Source organism: Mobula birostris, chromosome 26 (assembly GCF_030028105.1).
Source record: "Mobula birostris isolate sMobBir1 chromosome 26, sMobBir1.hap1, whole genome shotgun sequence".
NCBI lineage: Eukaryota > Metazoa > Chordata > Chondrichthyes > Myliobatiformes > Myliobatidae > Mobula > Mobula birostris.
Window position 1 is genome coordinate 43,120,729 of NC_092395.1, and position 6,000 is coordinate 43,126,728.

Here is a 6,000-nt window from a genome sequence, read left to right on the forward strand (position 1 = left end):
TATTCAGCATGGAAGAGGCAAAAAAGCCAGAAGATAAAGAACACAATAATAAACAGAAACACAATAAATGTAAATACATAACATTGCTTATACACATAGATTGACTGTGTGTTCATAAACTGACACGAGGCACAGGAGTGTTTGCCCATAAGGTGACTCTGACAGGAAATGATAAAATAGTGATGGTGGAGGTGTGGGTTAGTCGGTAGAGGTGTTGGTCATCCTTACTGCTTGGGAATATAACTAATTTTGGTTCTGGTGGCCCTGGCCTGGATGCTACACAGCTTCCTCCCTGATGGGAGTGGGACAAGCAGTCAATGAGCAGGATTGGTGGGATCCTTCATGATGTTTTTGGCTCTTTCCCAGCACGTTTCTGTATGTCTGTCCTTGATGGCACGTAGGCAGGTGCCAATGACTTTGTATTGAACTTCCTGACCACCACAGTGCAGTTCCCTTACCACGCAGTGATTAACCTTGTTCGGATACTCTCTATTGTGCACCTGCAAAAGGACATGAGTAAAGATGTGCATAGTCCAGCTCCCTTCAGCCTCCTCAGAAAGTAGAGAAGTTGGTGACCTTTCCTGATTGTGTAAGTTGGGTTCGGGAGCCATGTAAGTTTAAGCATAATATTTCCTCTCAGGAATTTGAAACTGGTCAAAGTTTTCATTGGGGTGCGGACAATGTTTTGTGAGTGGTTTGAGTTAGATCTCTTGAAGTCAGTAACAATTTCCTTTGTCTTGCTAACATTGAGGAAGAATTTATTTGCCTGGCACAAGCGTCGAACTTTTCCACTCTCTGTCTGCAGGCTGCCTCATCATTGTTGGTGATGAGCCTCACCACTGTTGTGTCATCGGTGAACTTGACAATGTGATTACTTGGGTGTTTGTCTGTACAGTGATGTGTGAGCAGAGTGTGCAGCAGTGGGCTCAGCACCCAGCCCTGTGGGGAGAGGGGCACCTGTGTTGAGGATGATGGACAGGGAGGAGTGATTGTGCATCCTGACTATTTGAGGTCTGTTTGTTGGGAAGTCAAATGCCCAGTTAGATACTGGTGCATTTAGACTGAGGAGTAGGAGTTTGTTCACCAGTATCTGTGGGACAATAGTGTTGATGCTGAACTGAAATCCAGAAACAGCAGTCTGACACAAATGATCTAGTTTTTGGGGTGTACCAGGGTCAGGAGCATGACAGATGTTACTGCATCTGTCGTGGAGTGGTTCTGCCAGTAAGCATATTGGTGAGTGTCCAGTGTGGCGGCAATGGAGCTTTTGGTGTGTGCCATTACCAGCTGTTCAAACACTTCATGATAATTGGTGTCATTGCCACCAGGCGGTAATTGTTTCATCTGAAGGTGTAGAGTTCTTTGGTACAGGAACGATGATGGCTGATCTGAAGCATGTGGGGCAGCAGCCTGGATGAGTGAAGAGTTGAAGATGTCTGTGAGGCATCAGTGATCTGGTGTGTCCATTTCCTGAGTACTCAGCCTGGCATGTTGTCTGGCCCAGCTGCCTTATGGAGCTTGACTCTTTGCAGAGTCCTTGTGATTATACAAACATAAAAGCAAGTGTAAGAAAACTAGAAAAAGAAAATGAAACCCTGCTGGTTTGCTTCACAGCGTAGGTTGAGGGAAAGCACACTCCGGTCCCGCCAAACCCGTGAGATTGAGACAGCTCTCCCATCCCCATCCCTGGTTTGTGTGGATGCTGTGTAATTTGCAACCTGATTACAACACAGTGCCAAGAAACAACAGAGAGCACACTGTGTACGATTAAAGGAATTACATTTATGAATCTTAACTAAAGGGTTAGGAAAGAAAAGAAAGAAAAAGCAAAAAGGTCTCAGTATAATTAAACAGTCAAATGTGGACAGTTGGAGCTCAATTCACTGATCCTCAGTCCGCAAGGTACCTCAAGGCTCAGTGCTGGGACCCCAGTTGTTTACAATATATATTAATGACTTGGATGAGGGAATTGAATGCAGCATCTCCAAGTTTGCGGATGACATGAAGCTGGGCGGACATGAAGCTGGGCGGCAGTGTTAGCTGTGAGGAGGATGCCAAGTGGATGCAGGGTGACTTGGATAGGTTAGGAGAGTGGGCAAATTCATGGCAGATGCAATTTAATGTGGATAAATGTGAAGTTATCCAGTTTGGTGGCAAAAACAGGAAAACAGATTATTATCTGAATGGTGGCCGATTAGGAAAAAGGGAGGTGCAACGAGACCTGGGTGTCATTATACACCAGTCATTGAAAGTGGGCATGCAGGTACAGCAGGCGGTGAAAAAGGCGAATGGTATGCTGGCATTTATAGCAAGAGGATTCAAGTACAGGAGCAGGGAGGTACTACTGCAGTTGTACAAGGCCTTGGTGAGACCACACCTGGAGTATTGTGTGCAGTTTTGGTCCCCTAATCTGAGGAAAGACATCCTTGCCATAGAGGGAGTACAAAGAAGGTTCACCAGATTGATTCCTGGCATGGCAGGACTTTCATATGATGAAAGACTGGATGAACTAGGCTTATACTCATTGGAATTTAGAAGATTGAGGGGGGATCTGATTGAAACATATAAAATCCTAAAGGGATTGGACAGGCTAGATGCAGGAAGATTGTTCCTGATGTTGGGGAAGTCCAGAATGAGGGGTCACAGTTTGAGGATAAAGGGGAAGCCTTTTAGGACCGAGATTAGGAAAAACTTCTTCACACAGAGAGTGGTGAATCTGTGGAATTCTCTGCCACAGGAAACAGTTGAGGCCAGTTCATTGGCTATATTTAAGAGGGAGTTAGATATGGCCCTTGTGGCTAAAGGGATCAGGGGGTATGGAGGGAAGGCTGGTGCAGGGTTCTGAGTTGGATGATCAGCCATGATCATCCTGAATGGCGGTGCAGTCTCGAAGGGCCAAATAGCCTACTCCTGCACCTATTTTCTATGTTTCTATGTTTAATATTGCTGCCTGGCTCAGCTGAATCATGATCTCCCCATCGGGTCGTATCCTACAACCGGTTCTCTCCAGCATCTTCTCTCTTCATCTCATGCCGAACAAAAGACCCAGCTCACACTCCAAAGCATCCACTATCTCGAGCCATAACCCAAACACTGCTTTTACAAAAAGACCATTAAGTTAGCACTGAAACATTTCTCAGGGTGTTACACTCTGTCCCCACCAAAATTAGTCCTGTCCTCATGACATTGAGATAATTTGTCACTCCTTCATACAAAGCACAAAGTCCAACCCAGGTGTAAATGGCAGGCTGACTCATAGCTCACCAAGGTGCCACACTCTGTTCCCTGGGTGCCACATAGGCCAGTCTATCTGGGGTGGTCTCCTGACTCTTTGAACCTCCTTACCCCATCATCATCTTCAGCTTCAGACACCCCTTGGGTTCCTTCATGTCGACCTGGGGAGGCTTCTGCCTGTCCAGTACTCGTGCCTCCCGACAACTCAGACCCCTCGTCACTTGGCTGAACTTACCCTCATACCCTGTTACTTTAGAGTCCAGCCTCCCATTATTTTCTAACCGCAAATCTGCCTGTCCAGTGCGAGTTCCCCTATTTCACTTGCCTCAACGTGAGAAGAGACAATAGACAATAGACAAAAGACAGGAGACAATAGGTGCAGGAGTAGGCCATTCAGCCCTTCGAGCCAGCACTGCCATTCACTGTGATCATGGGTGATCATCCACTATCAGTATCCAGTTCCTGCCTTATCCCCATAACCTTTGATTCCACTATCTTTAAGAGCACTATCCATCTGTTTTTTGAAAGCATCCAGAGACTTGGCCTCCACAGCCTTCTGGGGCACAGCATTCCATATATCCACCACTCCCTGCGTGAAAAAGATTTTCCTCAACTCCGTTCTAAATGGCCTACCCCTAATTCTTAAACTGTGGCCTCTAGTTCTGGACTCACCCATCAGCGGGAACATGCTCCCTGCCTGCAGCGCGTCCAATCCCTTAATAATCTGATATGTTTCAATAAGATCCACTCTCAGCCTTCTAAATTCCAGAGTATACAGGCCCAGTCGCTCCAACCTTTCGACATATGACAGTCGTGCCATCCCGGGAATTAACCTTGTGAACCTACGCTGCACTCCCTCAATAGCAAGAATATTCCTCCTCAAATTAGGAGACCAAATCTGCACACAGTACTCCAGGTGTGGTCTCACCAGGGCCCTGTACAGTTGCAGAAGGACCTCTTTGCTCTTATACTCAATTCCTCTTGTTATGAAGGCTAGCATGCCATTAGCTTTTTTCACTACCTGCTGTACTTGCATGCTTGCTTTCAATGACTGATGTGCAAGAACACCTAGATCTCATTGTGCTTCCCCTTTTCCTAACTTGACTCCATTTAGATAATAATCTGCCTTCCCGTTCTTACCACCAAAGTGGATAACCTCACATTTATCCACATTAAACTGCATCTGCCATGCATCTGCCATGCATCTGCCCACTCACCCAGCCTGTCCAAGTCACCCTGCATTCTCATAACATCCTCCTCACATTTCACACTTCCTCCCAGCTTTGTGTCATTGGCAAATTTGCTAACGTTACTTTTAATTCCCTCATCTAAATCATTAATATATATTGTAATCAGCTGCGGTCCAAGCACTGAACCCTGCAGCACCCCACTGGTCACCGCCTGCCATTCCAAAAGGGACCCGTTAATCGCCACTCTTTGTTTTCTGTCAGCCAGCCAATTTTCAATCCATGTCAGTACTCTGCCCCCAATACAATGTGCCCTAAATTTGCCCACTAATCTCCTATGTGGGACTTTATCAAAGGTTTTCTGAAAGTCCAAATACACTATATCCATTGGCTCTCCCTTGTCCATTTTCATAGCTACATCCTCAAAAACTTCCAGAAGATTTGTCAAGCACGATTTCCCCTTCATAAATCCATGCTGACTTGGACCAATCCTGTTACTGCTATCCAGATGTGTCATAATTTCATCTTTTATAATTGACTCCAGCATCTTTCCCACCACCAACGTCAGGCTAACCAGTCTATAATTCCCTGTTTTCTCTCTTCCTCCCTTCTTGAAGAGAGGGACAACATTAGCCACCCTCCGAGTTGGGAATCTCTTCATCAATTATTGGGGAGTTTGTGAAGGGCAGCTTATACCACACCCCCATTTCCTCATCCTCCGAGTTTGTATCATATTCAGGGTTGGGGTCTGGTCTAATCCTTCCCATTGCTGGGCCTTCAGTTCACTCACATCACCGTAGAGTTCTCTTACTAAGTGTAAGGTCCATTCAGGCTCTGGGTCAAAACGTACCTCTTGTGCCAGAGGTGGAAGGTGGTTCCAGTGGAGAATCTTGGCAGGCCCATTCCATCCTTTGGTTTCTTCCGGAAAACTGGTATGTTTGGCCTCTGACTCTCCGCTACATAGAGCATAGCAGTTAGCTAACTTATGCTTCCCAGGTAGCCCCAAATTCTTCATGAGGACTCTGTCTCCAGGCATTGGCTAGGAGAACCTAACCTTTTTATCATACCTCCTGTTATTTCCTTGATCCTTCTTGGTAGCTGAGTCCTCAGCGAGTTCAAAAGCCGTTTTCAGCTCCCTCCTCATTATCAGACACATACTTCAGATAAATCTTCTATTTTCATTCTTCCCCACCAGTCCCAAAACAGAGATCAAAAGGCAACCTCACTTTGCTCCCAAACATCAGATAATATGGTGACTACCCGGTAGCTTCAATCTACCATCTGTGTACAATTATAGCAGTGGACCAGATGTCCAATATGTTGACTACAGCTCTCTTTTTACTGACCTCCAAGGTTCTGAGCATGTCTAGCAAGGGCTGATTGAACCTCTTGGGCTGGGGATCACCTTGCAGGTGATAAGGCGTAGTTCTCGACTTTTCGACTGCAAGCATGCTCAGTAACTAATGTATGAGCCTACTCTCAAAATCCTGTCATAAGATCCATTAGGCTTCCCTTTGCACCCAAAAAATTTTCTAGGGCTTGCATGTAGCCCGCAGAAGTAGCAAAGGAGTTCTGTGTC